General features: G+C 38.2%; 1 protein-coding gene across 4 annotated transcripts in view; it reads left to right on the forward strand.

Annotated features, from left to right (window-relative positions):
• agap1 (ArfGAP with GTPase domain, ankyrin repeat and PH domain 1) overlaps positions 1-13,169 on the forward strand; it is a 204,366-nt gene that overhangs the window by 153,891 nt on the left and 37,306 nt on the right. The gene's annotated exons all lie outside the window — the stretch shown is intronic.

The following is a 13,169-nucleotide window of genomic DNA, read 5'->3' on the forward strand; positions in this document are numbered from 1 at the left end:
CTGGATAACATCTTTAATATTTACTAAACATGTTGAGTTCATGCCATTTCAATACTGCTGTCATAAAAGCAAAACGGGGACAAATAATAACATTCACATGCAGACAATTTGTACTTTTCATTAGAATCAAAGAAGCCTTCCCATATACCATCATGTATAAAAGCACATATGCTGCATACACTGCTGCTGTCACACACACACACAAACGCAAGTGAGCACACACCGTCATGCAGTGAAGTTGCAGTCGAACAGATGTTTCTGAGCAGCAGATGTGTAATATGTTTCCTGCCGTCAGTATGGATCAGGCAGCTGACAGGCCTGCGTGGAGCAAGAGAAATATGCTGAGTGATTATTACAATCTCACACAGACAAGCCGGTTAAACGCCGTCTGTCACTCACACACGCATAGACTCCACTCATCACTGCAGCCACCATTATGACACTATGACAGTTGATATGTATTTGTATTTATTTTTCTAGAATTGAAGCTTAAAGTGATTTAATTAATATTTTATTTAACTACACTTAAAGTGTTGTTTGGACAAAACTTTGCTAGAGGCCTGCATAGGTTTACATGTGAATGTAATGTCAATGCAGATATACAATTTACAAAATTATCTAACAAATCTTACCAAAAGTTACAGTAACACACTATCATTCAGCAGTTTGGGGTTAATATGTTTTTTCTAAAGAAATTAATATGTTTTATTCAGCAAGGATGCATTAAATTGATTATAAATGACAGTAAAGACTTTAACATTGTTACAGAAAAAAAATCTATTTTAATTAAATGCTGTTCAGTTGAACTTTCTGTTTATCAAAGAATTCACAAAAATGTTAATCAGCAACTGTTTTCAACATCAGTAATATTAAGTGTTTGTTAAGCACCAAATCAGCATATTAGAATGATTTCTGAATGATCATGTGACACTGAGGACTGAAGTATTGGCTGCTGAAAATTCAGCTTTGCATCACAAGAATACATTACATTATAAAATGCAGGTTTTGTAAATCATCATAATATTTTACAATAGTACTGTTTTTACTGTTTTTGATCACATAAACACAACCTTGGTGTGCGTAAATGCATGAAAAAGGTCACTGACAAAATGAGAATGTGCCCCACCAACTGCTTCTGTTAGTTTCAAACATAGCAGAGGATAATTTCCAACTGGAAATCAACTGAAAATCTCATAGTAAGGCTTAAATTACTATACTGAAATATACAGAATATTTATAAACAAAATTTGCATCAAAAGTGTGTAATACCAAACTTTTATTAACTTTTTAAAGAAGATTTGGATATTTAAATTAACCTAAAAAAAATTAAGAAATTGCTAGATCACAATAGATTTATGAACCTCATGATATGCCTCGTTACATTTTCAAAATCTTGTTGTGAATGTTTGTCTACACTTAATGCGAATGAGTTCTCAGTTTACTGTAAGTAGTTTAGAACCTCTTGTCAGGGTGAGAATACAGTTCTGAAGTGTTATAAGGTCATCTGTGTGTGTGTGTGTGTGTGTGTGTGAGAGAGAGAGAGAGACAGTGAGCATGTAGGAATGATGGATGAGTGTGTGTCAGCTCAGAGAGTGTGTGATTAATTAGACTGGGCTTGTGTGGGTGGCCACGGCCTCTTGAGATCGGAGGATCAGTGCTTGTTTAAAATGTTCCCAATCAACTCTTATTGATCCTTTCCCAAAGGGGGCCAATATATTGTCAGTGAGGGAAGAGTGTGTGTGTATACATCCATGTGTCATGTGCTACAGTATTTGCTTCAGAATTAAATGTACTCATTGTGTTTCTAACAGTACTATATAACATATATTTATGCATTCAGATGCTCTCAACTAGGGGTTGTGACCCATAAATGGGCCACAGGTCTGTTCAGATTGTGGACAGAACAGAAAAACAATGCCAGGTCCAAATAACAAAATGATACTAGTCTTCTAATTGTGCATAGGTAAAATGGCAAAAATAAATATTCATCAGACAGTATTTGAGTGTAAATTCAGGTGGTTGAAGCAATTAAAATTAGACATGCTAACATGAATAGGTTTCATGACAGGTTTCAAACTATGTAAATAAAAGGAAACAAAACTGGCAAGGATATAAACTAATTACAATGATAATTTGCAGTGTGACCACATTGTGTTTTGTGCACTGAATGAGTATGTTATAATTTATATTTTTATTATTAAATAAATTATTAAATTGTATACACAACCACTCAAAAGTTTGGGGTCTGCCGATATTTTTTTAAAGAAACAAATTAATTATATTCAGCAATTCAGGATAAAGTCATTTATACTGTTACAAAAATTTTCAAATAAAATCAACTTTCTATTTATCAAAGAATTGCAGTTTCCACCAAAATAATTGCATTATATGAGTTCAACATTGTTAATAATAAGAAATGTTTCTTGAGCACCAAAATCAGCATATTAGAATGATTTGTGAAGGATTAATGGCTGCTGAAAATTCACAGAAATAAATAAGTTTAAAAATATATTAAAATAGATAGCAAATGTTTTAAGTTTTAATAATATTTTAGAATATTAATGCTTTGCTTTTAATTCATTTTCCTTAAATAAATATAGCCTTGGTGGGCATAAGAGACTACTTCCATTTAATTACACATTATTAAAAATCTTGCCGACTCCAAATTTTTGAACAATATTGTCAATATGCACTCATATGTGCCTAATTCTTTCTCCTCCTCCTCCCCCCCCCCCCCCCCCCCTTTTTTTTTTTTTTTTTTTTTTTTTTACTGAATTGGGTTGCCAATGTAAAACCAGTTGAGAACCACTCATCTGATGCACCATGACTCTACCATGACCTTAGCATTTGAGAGTTTTGAGAGGCCATCTGTTCCACTTAATTCTCTCTATGGTGCCACCATGTGGTCATGGAAGAGTGGAATCATGGGAAATGAGGACCCTGATAATCCTTAGATTGTAGTAAGCATATACATGACCATTGTTCCAAGATTATATTCAGTCTTTGATAATAAATCTCTGAACCTTACGTTTTATTTTGCAATTTATCCCATCTGAAAAAAAAAAAAAAAACACATTTATATTGATCAATCCATTTATTATGAGTGATTATTATGATTGATACTTCAGTGTCTAATACAAATAATTTCTATGTCTTCCTCTTCTGTGGTGGACCACATTTAAAATTTGCTAATTTAACGTTCTGAAAGAGGATTCTGGATTTGTAAGTGTTGAAACAAAGAGATTTTTCTTGTAGTTTCTGACCTGTAGGGGTCTTCTGTGAGAAATGGGGTTGCATTAATGTACCTCACTCACCCCCTCTTTATTTCTTGCCATCACTATCTTTCTTTCACTCTTTACCCATTCTCCCTCCCCTTTTCCTTTTTCCTAACCCTGGAGAGCCACTTTGTCTTGCCCTGATTCACGTTTTTTGAAAAGGTTGAACGTTGTCAGATGCCGCCCGGGCCTCTTCCCCAGCCCCCATTCGTCAGGCAGGCACTTAAGTGAAATATTATAAATAATCTACAGTATTGAAATCTTTTATCAGCTGTGTCACTTTCATTATTCAATAAGCGATTAGTAACAGTCTCCCAATTTAGCCATTAAGCACTTGTGCGTGGGGCCGGGGAGTGCTGTCACACCGCGGGCCTTCTGAGGGATAAGGCTGTCAGCTCCTCTGTTATTCATGAGCTCCACCAGCCAGGTACTGCGTCCATAGTGTTTTATATATCACACACTGTCACGGTCAGGTACTGCACTCAGTGTGTCTTATAGAACACTCACACACAAGCCGCGTTTCCATCACCCTTCAAATTGCGCAAATTGAAATTGCGAATTGAAAATACGCCCAATGGAAACACAGTGGTTTTTCAGGCAATTCGAAAAAGGAATATTTCGCAAAACTGCAATGGAAACAGTTTTTGCGCATTTACAGGTCACCGGACGTAGATGGTGCGGTATGTTTTGACAGAGAACGAGACAGTTCTTTATTAAAATCCATAAAAGACAAAAGACTTATGGGAATACTGGATTCTAAACCACAAAGAAATACCACAATCAAGACCTCGAAGCAGGGAGAAACACCCAGAAATACCTCATACGTGGCCGCTCCCAAGTATAAGTGGCTTTCCTTGCCATTAATGCTTGAATAACATGCCTACGTCTCCTTCGATTAAAAATAATGGCTAGTGCGGTGGCTGGGATATATGGAAACCTACCAACATCCGTTGGCATTCTTTATGGAATGACTTATCGCGAGAGGAAAAAAATACGTTTCAGTCACATAACATCGGTTAATGGAAAGGATGTCATTTCGCAATAGTTTTGTATCGACATTTAGAAAATATCGCAAAAGTTTGCGCAAATCTGTAATGGAAACACGGCTATACTTACATGCACTCTGATGGCAAGATGCTACTTGAACAGTGTGTTTGGCTAACATCTCATGTGACACAAAACCAGCTAAAAACATGTTTGGTTCACATTTCACTCCAAAATCAATCATATATTACTGAAAGAAGATGAACCTTATTTTAGAACCATCAAGAATGTGTGCATTGTGACATTATAGACTAGACGGATTTCAGAAAAATGGCCTTCTATAAGAAGTGAGGAGCATTTATGGGTACAAGTTGGGAACCGGCCTACCTTACATATTTCAAGGGTGCTGAGTCCAAAAAAACTGGTTCCCAAGCGAAATTTTGAGATTTTTACCTTCTAATTTGCATATCAAAATGGCTGCCAAATTGCCTATCTTGCTCAGTCGTTGGACCATTTTCCCCTAGTTTTTTTGTAAGTAGGCAATCAAGATGAGGAAATTAAGTTTCTAGATCGATAGTCAAGGGTCAGAGCAAAGATATAATGGAGGCTCACTGCCTTTTTTATGTATATATATGTGCAAAATACCAACTTTTAAGGTGAAATTAAGCATTATTTGTGTAATTTTTTTAAGGCCGACATACATATTCAATCAATATCACTCTTAAATGTTCCCAGTGTATATATGATATGTGATGTATTCCATATTACATAATAACTAAGAAAAACACCATTGCAAGTTGTCTGAGATTTCATTTTTTTATGTAAATTAAGGCGAGACACTACAGGTGAAAAGGGTAAAATTTTTAACTAGCAGATATCACCATGAAACTTTCACAGTTGATTACCTACATTAAGATAAGAAAAAAAAATGTATTACAAGTTTTCTGTAATTTAATGTTTAAATATGCAAATTAGGCAATATCTAATAAAATATGCACTAATTTGCATAGATTTAAAACAGTGAAATCTGAGTATTGGATAAAGCCAGGTTAAAAATTATTTTTTCATTGTGTTCACATATTAGATGGGAAAAAAATTACAGAGGGATTTATGGATATCTACTTTTGTTATCCTGTAAATCAGAAAATACTGTCAATAGCCTTAAAAAAAATGATTTTCGCCATGTTTTTTGGAATAAAATGTTATATAAATCAGGCTAGGAATAATATATTTACAAATCCCTCTGTAAATGTCTTCATAATATAACATAATATAACTATAACTAGGTACAAGTACAAAAGTTTGGTGTATAGGTGCTACTGAAGTGGAGCGTCATCCATGTGGTTTCCTTAGTCTGCTTCCGAAGCCTTCACCGGCCCCAAGCAGGAGGACGGTACCGCCCGTTCCTCGAGGGAGCTGTCTCCCTGCTCAAGGCAAAACAGCTTGACAGCAGGGAAGTCCATGATGAACTAAAAAAAAAAACACAAACTGATCTGAACTTAAGTAGTTAGAGGATAATGAGACATGAACACCTGAACACAACACACACCTGAACTGAGTAATGAATCAAATTAACAACCATGAAGACAAGCTAACCAAGGTGAAAACACAAACAGAGTCCATGTGGAGAAAACTAAAAATAAACAAAACCAGATAACCCTGAAAGGAATACAGCTTTCATGTATTATGTGCTCTATTTATTGCTTTTTATGGCAAATTTATAAGTAAAAATAATAAAATTATATCATTGTGTTAATTCTTTTTTGTAGTTTTTGTATTATTATTCTATTAAAATGAATGAACTATCTATTAAATATGACACGAATATGAGAACAAGTGAACAAGTTATTTATTTTCATTATACCATATAAAGTTATTATCGTCATTATTTTTTAAGGTGTAAAATAGTTATTTCTACTCTCTGGCACACACAAATTCCGTCATCTTAAGCCGCTCACTCAATTTCATTTCTCTTTTCTCCATAAAGTACATGTGCCATTCACTATAATGAACAAGTGAACTTGTGACCGATTTCAGATGCATCTCAGACGAAACTGCAAAGTAAATGACAAATTATGACCCACAGACAAAACTTCATAATAAAAGTCAGACAAAAACAATAGCTGAAAACCAAAAAGAGCAGAATTAGACTGTAGACGTTAAAATTTAAGATATTTTTATGGGCTGGCCCCACTCTCATGGAACCAATGAATAATGCTATTTGATAGAAGACTATAGTGGGCCACACATGGTTGCTGCTACTACATACAATGTGGGAGAAAGGGTTTGAGGTTAGAGAAAATATTTTTTGACACATTGTCCCAAATGTCCAAGGCTTCTGAGAGGGGGGCGTAAAACGTCTCGGTTACATATGTAACCCTCGTTCCCTGAGTAGGGAACGGAGACGTTACATCATGACGATGAATGGGGTTTCGCTTAGAAAGCCTCTCATCTTCGAGAAATAAAACGAGCCAATGGCAAAGAAATGCCATGGGTCTGCGGAATTTGCATTGCGTAACTCCGCCTTACCTCATGGGTATATAAGGAAGTATGCTGGCACCATGCAGATATGTTTCTTCGCAGAGGAGCGGCAACATACACTTTCAGGGTGGAGGGAGACTGCCTTCGGTCCAACCCTTCTTGCAGGAAGGAAAGCACGACACTGATCGGGCATTTTCTGGGGTCTTCTCTGCGAGAAGAGCACCAGGTGACGAAGAGGTTCCACTTCAACGCGTAGGCATGTCTCGTGGACGATGCTCTAGCGGAAGTGATGGTAGCCACTACCGCTGGTGGTTGGGTACTCAAACCTGCCTCATCCCGTCCAGGAGCCACACGTGGAGGTTCCAAAGATCGGGATGAGGGTACCATAGGGTGCACCGTCCCTGAGAAAGCAGGTCGTTCCTCAGAGGGATTGGCCAGGGAGGTGCTGTCGCGAGGAGTACTAGTTTGGAGAACCAGGTCCGGTTGTGTCAATGAGGGGCAACCAAAATGACCTTCTCCCTGTCCTCCCTGAGCTTGCACAGGGTCTGTGCAAGAAGGCTCACTGGGGGAAATGCATACTTGCAAAGGCCCCGCGGCCAGCTGTGCACCAGTGTGTCCGTGCCGAGCGTGCCCTCGGTCAGGGAGTAAAACAGGTCGCAATGGGACGAGTTGTGGGAGGCAAACAGGTCTACCTGTGCGTCCCCGAACTGATCCCAAATCAGCTGAACCGTCTTTGGATGGAGTCTCCATTCTCCAGGGAGAGGTTGAAGCCATGAAAGCACGTGAGCATCTTGAACGGAAGCCTGTGAAGGGATCAGTTCAAGACGTGCAGGTCCAGGATTGGCCGTAACCCACCGGTTTTCTTCGGTACAATGAAGTAAGGGCTGTAGAACCCGGACTTCATTTCGGCTGGAGGGACAATCTCGACTGCACCTTTCGCCAATAAGGTAGCGACCTCCGTACGCATGACAGGGGCATTGCCACCCACCATAGTGTAACGGACTCCCCGGAGGCGGGGAGGAGATCGTGCGAACTGAATCGCATAGCCGAGCCTGGTGGTTCTCTCAACCCAGCGGGACAGGTTGGGAAGCTCTAGCCAGGCTCCCAAGAACTGAACAAGCGGGGTCATGGGAACCACAGACGTACCCTCGGTAGGGCAGCGAAGTGGAATGAACGGTCCGGACGTGGGCGGCGTAGCGACCCGGTGTGGGGGCACGGTCATTGCCGCATCCTGACAGAGGAGGCCAGGGAAGGACCAGTGTTCCACGGGGGGCCTGCTCTGACAGAGGTCTGGCGACAGAGGGGGACAAGAGTGGCGAGGCAGAGCGTCGCACACTGCCATCCATGGTCTCTTGGGGCTCGGAGGAAGGGGCATCAGTTCTTAGAAAAAAGATTCTCCCCCGGCCCTCCACCGGGGGAAGGAGTGGTCCTGCTACCAGCTCCTGACAAGAACTGAGCCCTAACTCCAAGCTGCCCATCTCAGGAGTGCTGCTTAGCCTGGCGTTTTGGCGGGCTAAGGGGCGGAGACGGGCGGTGCCATCCTCCTGCTTGGGGCCGGTGAAGGCTTCGGAAGCAGACTAAGGAAACCACATGGATGACGCTCCACTTCAGTAGCACCTATACACCAAACTTTCCAGTCTTGTACCTAGTTATATTATGAAGACATTTACAGAGGGATTTGTAAATATATTATTCCTAGCCTGATTTATATAACATTTTATTCCAAAAAACATGGCGAAAATCATTTTTTTAAGGTTATTGACAGTATTTTCTGATTTACAGGATAACAAAAGTAGATATCCATAAATCCCTCTGTAATTTTTTTCCCATCTAATATGTGAACACAATGAAAAAATCATTTTTAACCTGGCTTTATCCAATACTCAGATTTCGTTGTTTTAAATATATGCAAATTAGTGCACATTTGATTAGATATTGCCTAATTTGCATATTTAAACATTAAATTACAGAAATCTTGTAATACATTTTTTTTCTCATCTTAATGTAGGTAATCAACTGTGAAAGTTTCATGGTGATATCTGCTAGTTAAAAATGTTACCCTATTCACCTGTAGTGTCTCGCCTTAATTTGCATAAAAAATTAAATCTCAGACAACTTGCAATGGTGTTTTTCTTAGTTATTATGTAATATGGAATACGTCACATATCATATATACACTGGGAACATTTAAGAGTGATATAGATTGAATATGTATGTTGGCCTTAAAAAATGACACAAATAATGCTTAATTTCACCTTAAAAGTTGGTATTTTGCATAAATATATACATAAAAAAGGCAGTGAGCCTCCATTATATCTTTGCTCCATTTTGATATGCAAATTAGAAGGTCAAAAACTCAAAATTTTGCTTGGGAACCAGTTTTTTTGGATTCAGCACCCTTGAAATATGTACAGTAGGCCGGTTCCCGACTTGTACCCATAAATGCTCCTCACTTTCACTTTTTGGGTACATCCCATCTAGACTATTATTTGCATGTTAAATATTTTCCTTTTTTCCTTCTGAATTATCGTTATAATCATTTATTGAAAATATGTTACTGTATTGCAAAAATGTTTCTTTATACATCACAGTCATTTTTGTTGTACTTTATGCTTAAGGTAATACAGTTTAATACAATACATTAGTTTAGCATATAATACAGTAAAAACAAAATTCATTTACTCATCCTTGCATCATTCCAAACTGCATGACTGCCTTTCTTCTATGAAACAACAACAAAAGAAGATATTTCTAATAATAATCTGGGGCCATATTCACAAAGAATTTTAAGGCTAAAAGTAGCTCCTAACTGGCGAATTTAGGAGCAACTCCTAAAAATAATGGGCGTGTCACTCGTAACTTTAGGACTCCTAATTTTTTTGACTAAGAGTAATTCACGAAGCATTTTAGCCCTAAAAGTAGCACCTAAGCCTGGGACAGCTTAAAAGAAGTCGAGAGGACTCCTAACTCACTAAGACCTATTCACAAACCGCTTTTTGTGGCATTTCACGTTGCGATGTTTTGAAATGCGTATGCGGCGGCTACAGGAGCTTCCAATCGCAAGGGAACAATTTTGCATTGTAGGCATAACTAGGGATGCAATAACGCCTCCAACAACAACCAAAACAAGGCTACTCATTGCATGTAAACTAATTGTAACGTTTCATTGTGAATCAAATTAAAATGTTCTTCTCTTTGCAAACGTAGGCAGAGGCATATAGTGACAGATTCATTCAATATTGTTGCAAAGATATTGCATCAATCCATATGTTTCATTAGGCTACTAGGCTATTTGTTTTGCCTTACTCTTTATTCATTTAGGCTATTTATTCAGTTATTCATCATCTTCCGTCCTTCGCACTACTTGTGTAGCGCACACATTCTCAGACCTGTCACCTGTCACTCATCATCGTAGGGGAGGTGTTCGGAATCATTCCCGCGTTACAATCATCAGCCAATCAAGGTGGTCACTTCAGTCAAGCTCGTGCATGAGTAATGACGTCATCCATAGCAACATAGCAAGACTCACTCTTAGTTTAGGAGTCATTTTTCTTTACTAAGAGTAGGTCTGAAAGGCGTTGTGAATAACTTTTAAGAGAAAACTCCTAGCTAAAATCTTTTAGTGCGATTTAGGAGTACTCCTAGTGGTAAGATAAAATGCTTTGTGAATACGGCCCCAGATCATTATCTTCCATACAATTACACTTAATGAGGCTTGGAGTTTAAAAAGAATGCAAAATCACCACAAAATAATCATAAAATTTGTCTATATGATTCAAAAACTATATTCCATGTTGCTCAAAATCTTGAGATCTGCTCTAACTCTCCTTGCAGAGCATAGCAAAATTATTTTTGAGTCTTTTTAATGATTAGACTGACCTGTATTTTCAAAACCAGCCTGAATAATTTGTTCATGAAATTGGATTGATCCAGTTCTCAAGTTCAACACACTCCTGAAGTCTTCTGGTCGCAGCAGTCACCAGCTTACTGTATTGGAGAAAATAAATGTGAATAATGACTTGTATTTGTATAGAGAAATGTAATTGAAAAGAGTTTGTAAAAATCACTATAACGTGACTGTATACAGTGGATTCATTTCTATGTTATAAAGACATCCTAAAGGTGTCTAAGTTCCTTCATCTTAGATGCTCGATGTGTTTCTGAACACACAATCTCAAAAGTGCTGGTAGATGATGTCATAGGGTCTTTCTATAATTTTAGCTCACCTGCTCTTCTTCTTTCTCTGAAACAATGTCTTCTCACACACATTCCTCTTTCATCCCCCTACACACCCACACGAAGATCAATCCATCCCAGCATGCCGTGCATTTTTACACTCCTCGCATCCCCCCCACAGTGGGCCGCTGAAAGCTCACCACTCAAATGGCAAACTTGCTGCACGGACGATCACAGTTTATCAATTACCGCTGAGCTATAGGGCCCTAAGTGGCCCTTGTTAAGTAATTACTACGTTTGATGCGAGCAGGAGAATGCGAGAGCCTTTGAAACCGGATCAGGCAGACGGCGTGGGTTCTGCGCTGCACAGGGACAGCGGGAGGCTCATGAATGCCTTGATGGTCGCACAAAGAGAACGATACCTCAGGAAGGCGAGACGTTTTAAGAAACGGCCAGAAAGAGAAAGACATTCCAGAGGATGGCGTGGGCTCACAGGTGTCCTCAGCTGGAATCGGTCTGGCACGTGTTCGCAACGTTTAATTAAAGCATTCTGCAGGTGAACGGCTCTGCGCTATTACTCTCAGGAACAAAGTGAAGATGGTCTTATGGCTTCCTAATGGTATGGAAAAAAGGACCATTCGCCATCTCAAACTGAAAGTTGCTGTCTGTGATCAACAAAAGCCATTTTGAAGTCTCTTTTAAGACCTGCAAATGAGATAGAGACATGTTAAGAGAAGACATTCATGGAATTTATGTTATTAGAATGCGAAGAATGGTTTGCGTGAAGGACCAAGCGTAGACAATAGGAGAGTCAATCTATCCTATACAGATTCTACAGAGTCTATTGTGTGGAAAATAGCTTGATACTGGGTACACGTTATTGTAGTTTTTGCTTCTGATGCTGTGCACTGGGAAGGGACCGGATGGGATAGTTTTTTTTCCCCAGGATTACTGTTGTGTAAAAATGTCCCCTTTGGCCTAAGGGGAAACGAGTGAGACTGCACTGAGCCGGAGTGACTTCAGGTCAGTTGTCAGCACAGCTGGGAAATGAACAGTTATTTAAAGAGTCGAGACTAGACCTGTGTTAATACAGACAGTGAACTGAAAATGAAATGACTTAAACAGCATTGCGCAGCGCAGTGATTTTAGTGTAATTTGTTTTCTTTAACGGACACACTTATGTCCCATGGGTTGAATTTTATTTATGAAAAATATCAGATTTCAGCTTTTTCATTGTTATGCGTAAGTCACAATAAACTTTTTTTTTTTTACCATGACTTTATCTTTTTTTAAATGCTTTTACTTCTCAAATGCTTTTTAGATTTTTGATTTGCCCTCGTCATAGATCCAATCTTAAAAATGAAATTTCATCATCTTAAAAATGCAACAAAAGAAAAAATACATTTAAACAAAGTTGAAATAAACAAATTTTTTTCAATTTTTTACACAGTTATGGCGTAATTTCCACCACACTGAACTTGTTTATTAAAATAAACTCTACTTTACCAAGAAGATGACTTTGTCAGTAAAAATACTTAACTTGAGATGAAATATGAACAAAGAAAAAGTAAATATCACATGTGAATCGAAGATTTTTGTGAATATTTCCAATCAGGCTATCATTTTGACAAAAAATGTTACAAAACCATTGTTTCTGTAACAGAATGCTGTTAAACCCAATACATAATTTGGTGTGGTGGAATTGCACAGTGGTGGGACATTTAAGAACAATTTGAAAGAGAATCATGTGATATATTTGTATACTGTTGGACATTGTTTTTGGAGAAATTAAACACAGGGCCAAAAGTGCCATAGTTGACGAAACACCCTTTATTCCACAGTTATGAAATGCACAGATTGATCTTTATTTTTCATTTAGACACTTTGCATGATAACATGGACATAACCTGTTTTGTCTTGCAGTTTTCCACTCAAGCAGAGCATTATTATGTTTTTTTTTTTAACTAATGCAATGTGTTTTCAACCCTGCTTCATACCCAATGACTTCATTAGCTAACTTAAAATTTCTCATTTGAAGGAATATTTGCACTTTTGCCTGCTGACTGAAGTTCATCCTTTGTTTTCAACCCTGATTTTCTCTGTAAATTGTATTTCATTGCTTTGACATTTCCTGTTTATTTCCCAAATATCTTTTTGTCTGTTCCACTTTCTCCACTCCTATCATTTCCTTTTTCGTCTTTTTTTTTCTTTCTCTCCGCTTATTCCTGTGCCTGCCGTCGGATGCAGCCAAAC

Source organism: Squalius cephalus (assembly GCF_949319135.1).
Source record: "Squalius cephalus genome assembly, chromosome: 10".
NCBI classification, from domain to species: domain Eukaryota; kingdom Metazoa; phylum Chordata; class Actinopteri; order Cypriniformes; family Leuciscidae; genus Squalius; species Squalius cephalus.